Here is a 16,957-nt window from a genome sequence, read left to right as displayed (position 1 = left end):
ACTCTTTACTGAGTAATTACAGAGTAATCTTTCCAAAATGTGATTTCTAATCTAATAGACGATATCACTCCGTTACTAATAATCCTTAAATGCATGTGACGGTTAATTTTATATGTCACCTTGACTGGGTTAAGGGATGCCAGAAAGCTAGTAAAACATTATTTCTAGATGTGTCTGTGAGGGTGTTTTCAGAAGAGATTAGCATTTGATGATGATTAGCATTTGATGATTAGCATATTCTATGTAACTATATATATTCCATTTGTTCTGTTTATCTGATGAACCCCTAGGTAATCCACTGCAGAGATACTAGTGACTTCATGGGCTTCCAATTATAGGATGGCATGGAGAGGAGAATAGGGAGGTGGCCTAGTGGGAAGCAGCTATGGAATTTTAAGTCGGGCCTCTACCACAGAAATTTTCAGGTTGTGAGTGTGTAACGAGTGATTTTATGTGTCAGCTTGACTGAGCCCCAGGGTGCCTTGATATTTAGTTCTACATAATTTCTAGGTGTGTCTATGAGGGTGCTTTTGTATGCAATTGACTTCTGAATCAAAAGACTGAGTAAAGCAGATAGCCCTCCACAATCCCTAGAAGGTCTGAAGAGATAAAAGGCTTAGTAAGAAAGAATTCCTTCTCTCTACCTGACTGTCTTCAAGCTGGGACATTGGTCTCCTGCCTCCAGACTTGGACAGGAAACTATACCATCGGGTCTCCTGGTTCTCAAGCCCTCAGACTCTGACTGGAACTACACCATCAGCTCTCCTGGGTCTCCAGCTTGCTGATTGTGTATCTTAGGACTTCTCAGTCTCCATATTTCATGAGCCAATTCCTTATAGTAGATCGATTATAGATAGGTGGGTAAGTAGGTAGGTAGGGAGAGAGACAGAGAGAGAGAGAGAGGAAGGATAGATTCTATTAGTTCTGTTTCTCTGGAGAATCCAGACAATTAATTAACGCAGGATGGCAACCAATTAAAGGGGCACTTAACAATTTATTGCGTGCAACTACTATTGTTTTTCATAAAATAGAGTGTTTTCATAAAGTGTTAAAAATAAATAGAAAAAAGTGCACAGCACATAGAAAGGGTTAAGTATTATCTGGTGAATCTTCATTTTCTGTGATTCATATCCATATAGGTGTACAGTTTGACATCAAGTACTTTTCTTCCTATAAATCAGTGTCAGGCCAGTCATGGTGGCTCACGCCTATAATTCCAGCACTTTGGGAGGCAGAAGCATGTGGATCACCTGACGTGAGGAGTTCGAGACCAGCCTGGCCAACACGGTGAAACCCCGTCTCTACTAAAAATACAAAACTTAGCTGGGCATGGTGGCAGGCATCTGTAATCCCAGATACTCAGGCGGCTGAGCCAAGAGAATCTCTTGAACCCAGAAGTCGGAGGTTGCAGTGAGGCAAGATCACGCCATTGCACTCCAGCCTGGGCAACAAGAGTGAAACTCCATGTCAAAAAAAAAAAAAAGAAGAAGAAGAAAAGGGAGAAGAAAGAGAAGGGAGAAGGGAGAAGGGAGAAGAGGAGGAGAAGGAAGAGGAAGAGGAAGAAGAAGAAGAAGAGGAAGAGGAAGAAGAAAGAAGAAGAAGGAGAAGGAGAAGGAGAAGGAGAAGGAGAAGGAGAAGAAGAAGAAGAAGAAGAGGAGAAATAATCAGGCAGGGTCAATGCAGTTTGAAAAACACTGCTCAAGGAGATATTGGACTGGTGCTGCACACTTCTCCTGGACCACCCTGTATCTCTTCCCCTGGAAGTGATTCCATCCTGAAACGATGGCCTATTTTGCACAGCACAATTAGTACTTGGCACATCCAACTAGCATGTGATTCACTGTGATTTTGCGTGTGTCTTAACTTCTCAATCACACTCTAGGTTCTCTGTGAACCAGGACAGGCTTCATTCTGCTTCACAACTTTCTCCAAGCTTGGCCCACTGTCTGGCACATAAAGTAGATTGTTAATGAACATTGGTTAGTTGGCTGAATTTTACAAACCATCAAGTTTATTAAGAGAATCAGGTGAAATGCTTAGATGGGAAAAAACCCAATGGCCTCTCAAAAACAGTCCAAATGCCAGATGTCCCCTTGAAAATGACAACTGAATAGCAGTCCAAACAAGTGCATTAAGCCATCACTAGCAAGAAACAATGCAGCTGCCACCCTGCATTAATAAAGAGAGCAGAAACCAAGACAACCTGTTTTCACTCTGCTTGGAAATCTATGCTCTTCCCCAGCCATCAAAATTGAGTGAGAAATTGCAGTGGATACAATCAGCTCTTATTTATTATCAACGTTTCACAGCAGCAAGCATTAATAATACATCTTATACTTATAAAGCTTTTGTTTTCAGCTTTCCCTGATACTGAGCCAGCAAGATTTGCGAATGTCTATGGAATCCAGCCTTTGTTGGCAAAAGAAGAATTTCAAAGAGAGGGAAAAAAATCAAAATATAAAGCTATCTAAATAGTCAACATGCAATTATTCAATTATGCTACTTTATGATATATCTGACATAAGTAACTATAATAAAGCCAGAAACAAATGCCACACATAAAACAAGAACCAACAAAATAAGTCCTCGGTATGAACAGAGCTTCCTGCCTCAATGCATAATTTATACTGTCTATAAAACCAACACCTGGGAACTGCTAATTTAATTAGTTTGTATCGAACACTTAATTGTAGTAAGCCAAGGTTTAGGACTAGCTTGACAGCTGTTTTCATTACATCTAATTAATCTGTGGCATTTGGTTCTTTTTCTCCCGCTGTATTAGTCAGCTCAGGCTGCCATAACAAAATACCAGTCTGGGTGTCTTAAACAATAGAAATTTATTTTCTCACCATTCTGGAGGCTGGAAAGTCTAAGATCAAGCTTACAGCAAGGTTCACTTTTTGGTGAGGGCGCTCTTGCTGGCTTGTGGATGGTTGCCTTCTCACTGTGTTCTCACGTGGCCCTTCCTTGGTGTGTGCACACAGAGAATGAGAGAGGTTCAAAGAGACGGAGAGACTAGATGGAGGTCTCTGGTGTCTCCACCCTTATAACCTCAATTAACATTAATTAACTTCCTTAGAGGTCCCATCTCCAAATACAGTCACCCTGGGTGTTAGGGCTTCAACACATGAATTCGGGGGTAACACAAATATTCAGTCCGTAACACTCACCTTGCATAGACTGTAAAGATTATTTGGTTTTGTTTGGTCTGAGGAATCAGTTCCACCAGATGATATCATGTCCATGTTATACTCCCTTAATTTTCCCTCATTCCAACAATTTATGTGCCAACAGTAGAAAGTGGTGCCTGCTCAAGGACACTTCATCTGTCTACCATGGACTCACCAACCCTACCCAGGAACAACCATGTTGGCCCAGCAACTCCCCCACAGAGTTTTCCCTGACAGCCCCAACCTTCATAAAGGAATTCATTCATTTATTCACCTGTCAGCACACATTTACTAAGTCACTTACACCAGGCACTGCACAAGACAATAGAGTTACAGGGTCAAAGAAGCCCCAGTCCTTGCCACCAAGGAGTTCCCAGCCCAGTGGAGAACACAGAAAGGAAACATTAAGAATTCAGGAGAAGCTCAACCTTAACATTTGCAGGCCTCAGGCTGAGGGTAAAAATAGGGGTCTGCATATTATATATTAGAATGTCTAAATTATACAATTCAAGCTAGCAAGCAGTTACATAAAATATGTTCTTTCCTACAATCTTAATAAATATAACTTCAAAATTACCTGGAAGACAGATTCCAATTTAGAACTAGCAGAACAGAAAAAAAAATGCATCCTGTGGCTTACTGCCCTTCTCTTCCTTCCCCCAGCTCCAGGCTGCCTGGCAAGGGGTCTGGCACACACATGTGGACACCTTCACATGTCCAAGCTCTATCCACAGCCCCTGCAAAAAGCTGACCCTTGATGGATCAAATAAAAAGACCTACAAATGTTCTGGAAATAGACTCGGGGCAGAGGGTTTTGGAGCCTGGGTTTGAAGTGTGTTCAAGGATTGGGGCACCCATCAAGAGGGACATTACAAAAACAACAGAGCAGGGCCCTCTAAAGCAGTGCTTGGCAAACACCTGCATGAGCACCACCTAGAAACTGCGTTAGAGCATGGATTCCTGAACTCCACCCCCAGAGGTGAGGCTTTGGTGGGTCTGGGGTGCAGCCCAAGAATTTTCATTTCTAACAGTTCTCATAAGATGTCTATCAGTGGACCACACAATGAATAGCCCGATGCACAGGACCCAGGACACGGCTCTGTTAAGTCAAGTCTAATGGTGGCACTGATTTAGTGAGATATGTGCTACCAAAAAACTATGCAGAGTGCTAGCGGTAGCGACAGTAAGTGTATATACACTTACATATATACAAGTATACACTGAGAGCCAACTTTGTGCCAAGTACTATATTGGCTGCCTCATTCATTCACCAAATAATTATTGAACAAGAAACTATGAATGTGAAAGAACTATACACCAAAAAAGGCCCATCTTATTGTCTGTACATTTAATTTTTTTAGTTTAAAAATGTTTAAAATAAAAAGCAAAAAAAAATCAATCTGTTCTAGAGACTTCCACTTTTTTGTGGGGGTGTCCTGTTTATAGTATCATACATGATCAAACTGCCGCTAGAATGTTCACACCTGTTACTGCAAATTCAAATCCCAGGAAAGACTTCTCCTGGGAATTTACTTTAGGTCAGGGTTGGGCTGCCTGGTACAAGGCTGCACCCACAGCTGGACAGGTTCAGCCACACAGGAGTCTTTCTCCAGACCATGAGAGTTCCACTTCTAACAGCAGAGTAGCTCGTATCAGAATGTTACTCCTGCTACCAATTATCAACTCTCATCAAAATATTTTAAAAACTTGGAGGCACTAGAAAACAATCTACTGTGTGCCAGATACAAGTGTAGGCATGAATACACTTCATTGGGAAAAGAAAAAGTTCATGGCTTCTTTAATATATATGCCTGTAGCATACATCCACAATTCTTATCATATTAAAAATCAATCATAGATAGCCTCACTTTAAAGATGAGGAAACTGTTTCTGAGATGTTAAGAAATTTGTTACGCAGAACCCAGCAGAGCAAATATTTGAACTCAGGCCACCCCCATGCCCTCCCTGCTCTACAATGAATAATGGAGGAAACTCAAGGGAGACACAGAGCTCTAGGTAGAACTTCTGAAAGAGGCAATGAGTTTTAACTGAGAAAAGTTAGCAAGGTAGAAGGAACAAAGGAGAATCACAATTGAAATAAAGACCTTCCAGCAGAGAGGAGAGCTTATGTGGAGGCAGGAGTATTATATAGGATGGTGAACAGAAGGAATTAAGAGAGGATCCTTTTATCTGCAATGAAGGGTAGTCACAGCAAAGTGGGAAAGCAGGAAGCAGCATATGCATGGGGAGAATAACTCATGGATATATGCACGAAGCACTAAGCAAATGGGTTTCAGGGAAAGACAAAGCAGGCTTGGGAGATTCATTTCTGAGATCCATTTTATGCATGTTCTTCTAGTCCTCTCACCTCCTGTAGTAATTAATGTCCACCAAGTTTGTTTTGTAGCTATTTACACACCTTCAAATGAAACCTGTTGATGTTTTGAACATTTATTTAGGTGGTCTGTTATTATTACACTATCCACATGTCATCTGCATCTTGGCACCTCAACAGCCTGCATCATTTGCAAGCAAGAACTGTGTGGGTGGATTTCACAGAACAGCCCCTCATTATTTGTTGATTTGGTTCAAAAATGACTGAAGTGTCAATATACTTTGCAAGGACATTATTAGCAATGAAAATGTGAAGTTACTTCTCACTGGTGATGAATAGAACAAACACAACATGTCCCTTATGAAGGTGCTCAGTAACATTCATATTTGTAGAACCCAATTTGAAAAGCAGAGAGAAACAGAACTAGTTCCTAATTGGACAGGTTTCCTTATTACATCTTGATCTAAACAGAGCTAATAATTTTGGTCATAATTTCTCATACAAATCTTAAGATGGTTATATGGAATTTAAAATCATCTCTAAAATTCTATCAACTAAATATATTTCACCAACTCCCTTAAGTGTTCCCTTAACCATTGAATAAGAGAACAAATGAGATTTATCACAATATATTTTAAAATCATGTACAATAGAAAATAGCATCAAGGTGACCTCCAAGGAAGTGGATTCTCTTTGTGTGCTGACTGGAGGTGTCGAGAGAATATTGATGTCAGTTTGGTTTTTTGCAGCAGAAAATGTACATAGTAGTCACCAAAAAGAGAAATATAGACTCCCCAACTTGCAGTGTAACATCCCATTAAGGAGGTGTAATTTCTTAATTCCCTCAGTACCTAAATCCCTGTATGAAGTATCCATTCTCCACAAAGAGGAATACTACCAAATTTGGCACAGTACCTTAACCCATGTCGAGTATACGGCACAATTTGCCATAAGGCAGACTTCGGCCCCTGCCATAGAAAACTCAATTTTAGCTGTGTACATACAGAGCAAGCCACTCACATTGGGAATGAGGGTGGAGAAGAGATGAGTTAGAACCTTTTGGGATTATATTGAGGCTATTTGACGGCTGCTTCTCACCAAGTTGACCTTAATGTTCCCCTCAGCTTGATTAAACGTTAGACAGACTTCTACCTGCTCACAGGTCTCTGACTTCCCTTAGAGCATTTACTTTATATAATTTGCAATTGGAGCTGGGCATGGTGGCTCATGCATGTAATCACACTTTGGGAGGCCGAGATGGAAAGATCCCTTGAAGCCAGGATTTCAAGACCAGCCTGGGAAATATAGTGAGACCCCATCTCTACAAAAATTTAAAAAATGTGATAGCTTGGCATGATGGCATACACCTGTAGTCTCAGCTACTCAGGAGGCTGAGGCAGGAGGATCCCTTGAGCATGGGAGTTTGAGGCTACAGTGAACTATGATCTTGCCAAAGCACTCCAGTCTGGGTGACAGGGTGAGACTCTGTCTCAAAAAAAAAAATTCAATTGCACATTTTTATATGCCCCTTTGAGATGTAAATGTTCTATGACTGAAGAATGTCTTTCTCAAGGACGTGGAAACCATCCCTTTGAAATGTAATCATCAAGAAAGATACTCCTCCTATCTCCGAGTCTCTGTGGAAGGGTAGGAGCCTAACTTCCAATATGGACAATTAGCAAACACAGATGGCCTAATCACATTGACCACCCTCCTGCTGGGTTCTTCCACAAGATGATCGGAGAGCACTGGGAGAACGGAAATAAGAAGTCTAATAGAGCATCCATGCTTTCCGAGGTTCAAAATTAGACTTACCACTTGGGGTGGACCAGGGAGGATGTGACCAAGACACAGTGGCATGAAAAGACAAAAGGCCCTAAGAAAAAAAATTCCCTGGAGATTCTGGGCTGGTGACTCAGGATCAAAAACTAAGAGTTTGGGGCAGGAAGAGCATATGGCTATGTCCTGTGCTTTGGGAGACAATGATCAGCCTTGTGAGAGTCCCCTAAGAGTACAATAGTCCAGGCCGGGCGCGGTGGCTCACGCTTGTAATCCCAGCACTTTGGGAGGCCGAGGCGGGCGGATCACGAGGTCAGGCGATCGAGACCACGGTGAAACCCCGTCTCTACTAAAAATACAAAAAATTAGCCGGGCGTGGTGGCGGGCGCCTGTAGTCCCAGCTACTCGGAGAGGCTGAGGCAGGAGAATGGCGTGAACCCGGGAGGCGGAGCTTGCAGTGAGCCGAGATCGCACCACTGCGCTCCAGCCTGGGCGACAGAGCGAGACTCCGTCTCAAAAAAAAAAAAAAAAAAAAAAAAAAAGAACAATAGTCCTAGAGTCCAAGCTTGGGAACACCATGTCTTGTGCAAGGACCAGGCACTATAAGCAACGGGAACCAACAGCAACAGCAACACCTTGTGGCTCTAAGAGACAATGGCCATGGAAGACTCTGGCTTTTGATAGAGAGGGCTGGTTCCCCTCATTCAAACAAATGAGCCCCAGAGTTTTTAGGCAGTTGGAGGTTGAGATGCGGGATAGGTGAACTTCAAGTGGAAGATAATGGACTTCCTGCTCATAGCACAGCTGCTCAAACAAGTGATTTTTAAAAGTAAAGAGATTTTAATGCATTTAAAGAGGAAAGTACACCAACATTTCCGAGCTGGTCATCCAACATAGTTTTTGGATTTTTTTTTTTTTTTAATGAAAATAGACATGTGACAAAAAAGTACTTCTCTTTTTTCTAGAGACATAGAAGAAATATTTTTGAAGGTGTAGAAACCAGTTCTCAATCACAATTGGACAGGTGGAGATGGAAGTTTTCAGCTGGAATAATTTCCAAGCTCATATCTTCTCTCTACCGGATATGACTTACTTTATTATAACAATAACACTGAGAGCCCTGACTAGGGCTCTGGGAAACCTCTAAGAAGCTCCAGCTGTTCAGTCACTTTGGCCATCAAGTAGTTGAAGGAGGCAGCAGCATTAGAAGCAGTGAATCTGCCTTGGCCTCAACAAGGTTCTCTGCTTCAGATGGAATTCTTAAAGTTACCTCAGATTTATTAAGTAATAATAGGCAGACTCAAATTACCAGGAATTTTATTTTTAACTTAACAAGTCTTATCACACAGATAAGACATCTTTATAGAAAAATTATAAAAGAAAACATCCCATAATCTCACCACTCATTAATAAGCACAATAGTATTGTCAATATTCTAATGTAGATATTTCTAAACTTTTATATAAATATATACTTTTAACAAAGTAGATTCACAATGTATATCCCATTAGGCAAACTTTTTTCTCTTAGTACATCAAAGTTTTTGTTGTCATTGTTTTGTTTTTGTTTTTTAGAGATAGGGTCTCACTCTGTCACCCAGGCTGGAAAGCAGTGGCACAATCATACCTCACTGCAGGCTCAACCTCCCAAGCTCAAGTGATCCTCCCACCTGAGCCTCTCAAGTAGTTGGGACTACAGCTAGGCATGGTGGTGCATGCCAAATTACTATTATTAATATTTATTATTGGTTTTTTTTTGTAGAGACCAGGTCTCTCTATGGTCCCGAACTTCTGGCCTCAAGCGGTCCTCCTGCCTCAGCCTCCCAAAGTGCTGGGATTACAGACATGAGCCACTGCACCCAGCCATAAAATCTTTTCATAGGCAATAAATATAGATATGCTACATTACACTAACTGAACACAGTAGTTTGAGAAATTTCTACAGACTCTTTAACAACTACTCAGACATATGTATATACACAGCAACATGCACAATATTTTCATTTTTAACTTATGGAATTTAACTCTTCTTTGTGACACAGCTGTACCATTTTGTGAGTCTGCACTAAGGGTACATGTGACAATGGGGAGTTGTCATTTCTTTATCTTTTTTTTATGCCTTACAACTCACTCTCCATTCCCAATCACTGTATCAAGAAGAAAGGAGAGTCTCACACAAAGCATTCAAATATCCCATCGTTCTGCAGTCATTAGTAAGAGGCATATTTCAATGTGACAGCTGGATGACATCTCACCCTCTCTATTAGGATGGAGAGGAGAGGATGCCCATTTCCAGGAGGAGGGCTGCATGCCTGATGTGTGAAACCTATCAATTGATCTTTTAGACCCCGTCTATTACTATCTGCACTCTGTTAAATCATTTCACCCCCACTAGACAACCAAGTAATATCTCCACCAAACCTCAGCATGCTCTGTTCCCCAGCCCCACTTCTACTGCTGGGTTGTCTTAAACTTTCTTAAATTGAAAGACAAGAAACAAGCTTTCACTCCCAGAAGCCATTAGGCCTCCTGCTGCTTTTGAATGAAGCATCTCTGACCCTTATCATAAATATATTAAGCAAAGAAAGGTTAAAAATCCACTGAGGGGAACATGGTCAGCCATGAGTCATTTATGCCCTGGGGTGAAATGAGAAGTCATAAATTAAGGTAAATCAATTCCAATGGTGTATCAGAGGAGAGGAAAGACATGAAAATCTCAGCCTGCCTCATTACTAATATACGATCTGTGTGTGGTGAATAAGTCTCCAAAGATGTGGAAGTAAGTGGAGAGAGGAAGAGAAGCTGCTCTGAGAGGAATGGGTAGGGATACTTCAGCCAGCAATGATTTCAGCATAATTATTGTGATGCATAACCAAACAGAAGAAAGTGAATTTTTGAAACCACTCTACTTGAGCTAAAGCTAATTTCAAGCCCCCCTTGAAAACTAATTTCAAGCCCCCTGTTACATGTGCATATGACAGATGTGGGATTGATTATACATTCTGTGACTCTGCCATGCATTACCTAAGATGACCCCAAACTCAAAGGCCCTTATGCCTTCCAATGCTCAGCTGCCATTCACCACTATTTCTTGGGTGAACTGACTTATTCAATGGCATAAGAAAAATCTCCGGCTCCTGGACTCTTACATAGCCTTCCTGCCATTCAAAAGTTCTCTTATTAGTCATATTGACCAAAAAAAAATGCACATGCTATGAGTACATTTAGTTATTACCTATTAATCAAAATGTGGCCCCTGTTCCTGCCCAACTCCCTATACCTCTGTTTTACATTCTTTCAAAAAATTTTTATTAATAAAGGCAATTCATCAAGTGTAAAAATAAATGCAACCATGCCTTTTAGATGTCTTCCATGTAAAGCAATTCACAAATCAGACAAAATACTATATGGGATTAAGTTTCCAGATGAAATCTGATGAGAAGCATTCAAATCTACACATCTGGGAATATCAATGAATTCCAAGTAGGCAGAGGCCACAATTAAAGTTTCGGCCTCTTGAGCTGTTTCACTGGTCTGTAGGCTCCATGAGAGTTGAAACAGTGTCTGAGTTGTTTACCACTGTATCCCCAGCACCAAGCACAGTGGCAGAGAGTGAATATTTACCAAATAGTGGTATGTAGAAGAGAGGAAGGAAAGGAGGGAGAGAAGGAGGGAAAAAATAGAATGATTGGAGGAGGGAAGCACAGGAGTGGAGCAAGCCACATGACTTTTTCTTTAAAAATAGCTACTTCATTCTTTTGGTGAAAAATGATTCATAATTATTGTAAAAATTTGAGCCATGCAGAAAAATACAAAGAAGGAAAAAATTTACCCCAAACCTTGTCACAAAAAGTATCATTAGCATTACATGAAAAATTTTCAGCCATTTTCTATGAACATATACAAATAAAAGCACTAACACACTTATATCATCACCTTATAAACCTGAATCATACTGTGCATTCTATCACTTTGATTTAAGCTAGCCCAAATGAGCCTCCTTCCCCAGCAGTCAGTTTTCTGATCTTGGTAACTAAAATTGAACACACTGAAATGTAATGACTGTGGCTCTGTCACTGGGCCTCTCAGGTGTGGCTGGTCTGTGTGACAGGTATCACTGCCCCAGGGCAACAGACTGCCACCAGACTGACACTGCCCTGATCAACTTCAGCATTTCAGCAACAAATGAATCACTAGACTGGCATCAATGTCACTGACCAGTACATAACACAGATAGGGCCAAATCAGACTTACCTTGTCAGACTAAAACAGCTGACATAATATCTGTTTTCCATCTAGTTTTATATAAAATGATGACAAATAAAATAGTTATCAGTGTACTGGCCAGAAGCAGTGACTGACATCTGTAACCCCAGCACGTCAGGAGGCCGAGGCGGGTGAATCACGAGGTCAAGAGTTCAAAGACTAGCCTGGCCAAGATGGTGAAACACCATCTCTACTAAAAAATACAAAAAAAATTAGCCAGGCATGGTGGTGAGAGCCTGTAATCCTAGCTACTTGGGAGGCTGAAGCAGAGAATTGCTCGAACCTGGGAGGCGGAGGTTGCAGTGAGCCGAGATCGCGCCACTACACTCCAGCCTGGGCAACAGAGCAAGACTCCATCTCAAAAAAAAAAAAAAAAGTTGCTATCAGCGTACCTTCACAACTGAGCACCAATTTCTCCTTTGGTATCTCTACTTTGGACCACAAAGCTAGTATCTTTTGTTATCTTTTAAGGCAAGTTTGGACTATCTAGGGGTGATAATTGAGTTTGAGATGAGGAAGTGATCTGCACATGCTGGGCTTATTCCTCCTGTCTTCCAGATCTGACTCCCAGCAAAGACATTTCGCTGGCCCACCACCCCTGAGGTATATGGCATACGGCAGAAAAGACTCTGCCCCAAGTGGAGAGGACTGCAGTCATCCAAGTGCAGCCTAAGAGTAGGTGCATAATTCTGATTCCAGGGTTCAGTAGTTAGAAGCTCAGACCTAAGCTTTTTCATATTTCCATATCAGCAACAAAACCAACATTTTGATCTTCATTAGACTCCTTTATTGATTGGGTTAAAACTTGAGACAGGAAATGAGGGTGTAATTTATTAGCTTTTCCTACACTAAAATCCTATAATATACGTCAAACTCTTATTCCATAACTGCCTTGGTTTGTTTCAATATATAATCTACAGAATACATTGGGTACTAGATTAAGAAATCAATTCATATGTATCAATTCATGCTTACACATATACATGTGCATTAAATATATGAAGAGATATCTATAATCATCTGAGTTATTTGCACTTTATCAATTTTAATGAAATGGTCCCACTTTCTAAGAATGCAGCAATGTTTTTCTACTACCACAGAACTTGAAGTTAGAAGATGCTATACATATATAGAGGGATAAAAAGATGTATATATAGGAATTTCTGTTCTTCAAACCTCCTTTCAAAACTCACACTCGTTGTTGTACATGAATATAAGAAGTTTCTAAAACAAGGATCAGCAAAGTATAGCCCACAGGCCAAATCCAGCCTGTTACTTATTTTTGTATAAATAGAGAGCTAGAATGATGGGTTTTAGATTTTTTAAATATTAGATTTTAGTGTAGGAAGAGCTAATAAATTACACCCTCATTTCCTGTCTCAAGTTTTAATCCAATCAAGAAAGGAGTCTAATGAAACAAAAGTTATGCAACAAAGACTATGCATGGCCCACAAAACCTAAAGTATTTACTATCTGCTTTTTTCACTTAAAAAAAAAAAGCTTGCCAAATCCTGTTCTAGACCAACTCTTTCTCAACACATACACACACACACACACACACACACACACACACACACACAAATATTCTTGTCTCCAACCTTAAGGTTAATTCTAGGTCCTATTAGTGGAGGATAATGGTTAGAAGCATGAAGTTAAACAAACAAGTTCAAATCCAAGCTTTGACATGATTTGCTGTGTGACTTTATGCAAGTTACTTTGCTTCTCTGAGTATCAACTTCCTGGTCTTTAAAAGAGAATAATAATGTGCCTAGTTGATAAGAGTTTCAGGTAAAGCTTTAAAAACATAAATGTAAAGAAATCAGGATAATGCCCGTCATGTGGAAGTGCTCAATAAATTAGTTACTATTACTCAAATCTAGTTATATTAATACATTTCTTATTCTATATACCCTCAAATTTAACCATTCCTGCTCCCACAATTTACCCCAGAGATAAATTATATTTCTCATGTATCTAAAATCAACCGTTCCATACAGCTAGAGGCGGTCAGAAAATAAATATAAATGTTCCCATAAATACAGTCCTTTCAATTTTTTCTATGGAAACAAGTATGAAGCTATTAGTAATGCTGAATTCAAATATTTCAGGAAAAATACTATAGCATAGAGAAGCTTGGTCAAGGTGACCAGCAACCCTCCCTAACATGTGAAAACTCCAAAGAATACTTCTTTGCAATTGGATTTTTGTACAAAATAATTTAGTGTGAGGGCAACCAGCTCCTTACACAAAATAAAGGCCAAATGAATAATCATGCTCTGAATTAGACAACCACAGACCTAAGTGTTCACAGTTAAAAATAATACTGAGGTGACTTGGCATGTGTTTCTGTTTTGAGCTCACACAAAAAGACTTTTTTTAAAAACTGTTTCGGCATCTTTTGACCTTGTTGCAGAAGTTTTTAAACCTTTTGTCCCTGTCCTCTTGAACTAGCCCATATCCAACATTTGTTCTCACACTGAACTCAGACAATCATAGCTCTTCCAAAAATACATTCAATAGAAGTAGCTTCCCTTAAGGCACTGCCTGACTTGTGTCTTTATCCTTTGACAAGAAAAGCAAGAAAGAGTTGCCACTCAACTTTAGGTAATATTTGTGGTGATAGCAGAGGGGTTTTATCTCTACCTTAAGCCCAGAAGATTCTCTCAATCCTTTCTTGCGGCATCATGTAACACATTATTCTTCAGAATTCCCAAGAACTGAAGAGTCTGCATATAAACAGATTCCAGAGGCCAATTACTGATGGTAACAAGTTATATTTGTATAGCAGGTATTAAAATCATGTTTGTAACTCAGATGTTAAAAAATATGGCATTTTTATTTTTGACCACTTAAAATTCCTATTTCAACCTCCCATTCTGAAGGAGTGGAGAAAACATCATCTTAATGACCTCTTTCCCAAGGTGACCCATGATTTCAGGAGAGTGGGGCACATACATTTGCCAAGGGGGCCAGAAGGAGGGTCTGTCATGGTTGGAGCAGCTGAGAGGAGCAAGTAGTTAAGAGTCTAGATACAGAGCCAGATTGACTGCGTTTCATTGGCTCTGCCAGTCACTAGCTATGAGACCATGAGTGAGTCACTTAACCTTCTGTGCCTCAGATTTCTCATCTGTGAACTGGGTTATCACCTATGTCACAGGGTTATCATGTGGATTAAGCAAGTTAACATTCATAAAGCACTTGGACAGCCTTTAGTGCTTGGTAAGCACTGTAGAAATATTTGTTAAATAAATAATAAATACCTTCCTGTCGTGAAGACATCTGCTGACGCCCCTACCTGGACCTGACTCAGTCTGCCATCCAAGCATGAGATATCCCTCATACCTGTCCGAATAGTCCCATCAGTCCAGTGGGTCTCTCTGCTACTACTCATTCTTGAGAGCAAAGGAACGATCCTATTTCCATGTCCAGTAAGGATGGAGAAAATCCCTGGGAGGCTGTATTCATACCCAACACACTAATGCAAGTCATAATTATATAAACATATCCAACATGGGGCAATTATTCTAGCTGTAATTCCCCCATGTCTTCAAAGAATGCCAATGTTTTTCTGTTTCATGAGAAAAAAAAAATACCATGCAAATGTTAAACCGGAATTCAAAATTTACTCTCTCTAAAATCAAACAGAAAGAAAAATAAACTCATTTATTCAAACACTTGAGATTTTCCTGTCTTCCACAAAGGGATGCCATTTCAGTCAAAAAATGGTTTGACTCCAACCCAAAAAACCCTCAAGGGAAAACATTGTAACTTAGATGCTTCTAATTAGACAAACTTCAAAGAGATATTGGCTGAGAAAAATCCCAAGGTATATTTCCAAACTATGGAAACAGGTTTATAAACTCATAATGTTTTACATTAATATGAAATACACAGTCTTCTAGATCTGAGCTGTCCAATACTGTGTAACCAATAGCCATTTGGCTACTGAGTACTTCAAACATTGAAAGTCCAAATTAAGATGTGCTGTAACTATAAAATAAATATCAGATTCAGAGACTTAGTATGAAAAACAGGAATGTAAAATATCTCAATTTTTTTATATTGATTACGTGTTGAAATGATAATGTTTGGGATATATTGGGATAAATAAAATTTAGCTGATATTAATTTCACCTTTTTTATTTTTTAAATGAAGCTACTAGAAAATTTAAGATTACAGATGTGACTCACACTATATTTTATTGTAAAGCACTGATCTGGATAATATAGGACCAACCCTGTGTGTTAATTCAGAGTAAACATATTTCTATATAATAAATCTGTCAACTAGTCATTATCTTTTGATCTTAGAAAAAAGTATATATTCTTTCGTGTTTTCTCACTGTAGGAGGGGCCAAACTTGAACTATTTGTTTCTTTGAGTAGGCTAGGAAATGCTAATACTTACTGTTTTATTTATGTTTTTTCTTCGTTTTTTTATCATTTTATTCCATTTGAGTTCATGTAGTCACTTACTCTAAAAATATAGAGTAGTAATCTACAGTAATTTTTATTAGCAACCGTATCCAAGGCTTGTTCATCTCTATTCATTGCTATTCCAACAGACTGTTATTCATAATAGATTAAAAACCTAGAACCACTATGACTAGAATCAATAGCTTCAGTTTGACAATAACCAAGAGGTAAAAGTTTTTTGAGAATCATATTTCACATGTCTGGCCCTGTCAAGCATCCCAAGAGATAGTTCTATGGTTATTCTGTTGCCTGCACTCCAAAACCAGTGAAGCCCACAATAGGGCTAACAATTCTTTAGTCATTTTATTTTGTCAGTGGAACTTCCTGTTTCATTCCTCTCCGCAGGCGTTACAAGCCTTTCCTATCTCTTGCAGGCCCATCTTCACCAAATCCTGTGTCAGTGCCCGCCTCTCCTACCAGCCTGTTGGATAGCTCCTCCTGGGTGTTTCCTCCACAAAACTTACCCACATTCCACTTGTAGCATGACTCAATCTAGGTGGGATTCACCTTTTACTGTTCTTTCAATCATCTGTCCTATGATGGCCGGTAAAATCAGTTTACTATTCCCCAAGGGCTCCCTTTTCCTTTGTCAATAGAATCTCTGCAGTCCAGATGCTCCTGAGACCTATTATGCACTTCAGAGTAGGAAAGAAAAGTAAGCTTTCTGCCTGGCACAGTGGCTCACGCCTGTAATCCCAGCACTTTGGGACCCCGAAGCAAGCAGATCACAAGGTCAGGAGATCCAGACCATCCTGGCTAACACAGTGAAACTCCGTCTCTACTAAAAATACAAAAAATTAACCAGGCCTGGTGGCACGTGCCTGTAGTCCCAGCTACTCGGGAGGCTGAGGCAGAATTGCTTGAACCCGGGAGGCAGAGGTTGCAGTGAGCCGAGATCACGCCACTGTACTCCAGCCTGGGTGACAGAGTGAG

General features: G+C 40.0%; 1 long non-coding RNA gene and 1 other non-coding gene across 2 annotated transcripts in view; both read right to left on the bottom strand.

Moving 5' to 3' along the window:
- The window catches only part of LOC134732498 (uncharacterized), a 35,683-nt gene extending 19,022 nt beyond the window's left edge, over positions 1–16,661 (bottom strand). The window contains exons 1-2 of the long non-coding RNA XR_010115738.1: positions 16,489–16,661; positions 14,193–14,275 (exon numbers count right to left, since the gene is read on the bottom strand). This is a non-coding gene — a long non-coding RNA (uncharacterized lncRNA). The remainder of the gene's footprint in view (positions 1–14,192; positions 14,276–16,488) is intronic.
- LOC129463329 (small Cajal body-specific RNA 16) lies at positions 4,605–4,788 on the bottom strand. The gene has a single exon (XR_008651121.1). It is a non-coding gene; the product is annotated as a small Cajal body-specific RNA 16 (non-coding RNA).
- Positions 16,662–16,957: the final 296 nt, after the last annotated feature.

Source organism: Symphalangus syndactylus, chromosome 14 (genome assembly GCF_028878055.3).
Source record: "Symphalangus syndactylus isolate Jambi chromosome 14, NHGRI_mSymSyn1-v2.1_pri, whole genome shotgun sequence".
In the NCBI taxonomy this organism is placed as follows: domain Eukaryota; kingdom Metazoa; phylum Chordata; class Mammalia; order Primates; family Hylobatidae; genus Symphalangus; species Symphalangus syndactylus.
Note: the sequence above shows the minus strand (reverse complement) of the source record. Positions and strands in the feature narration are given on the sequence as shown.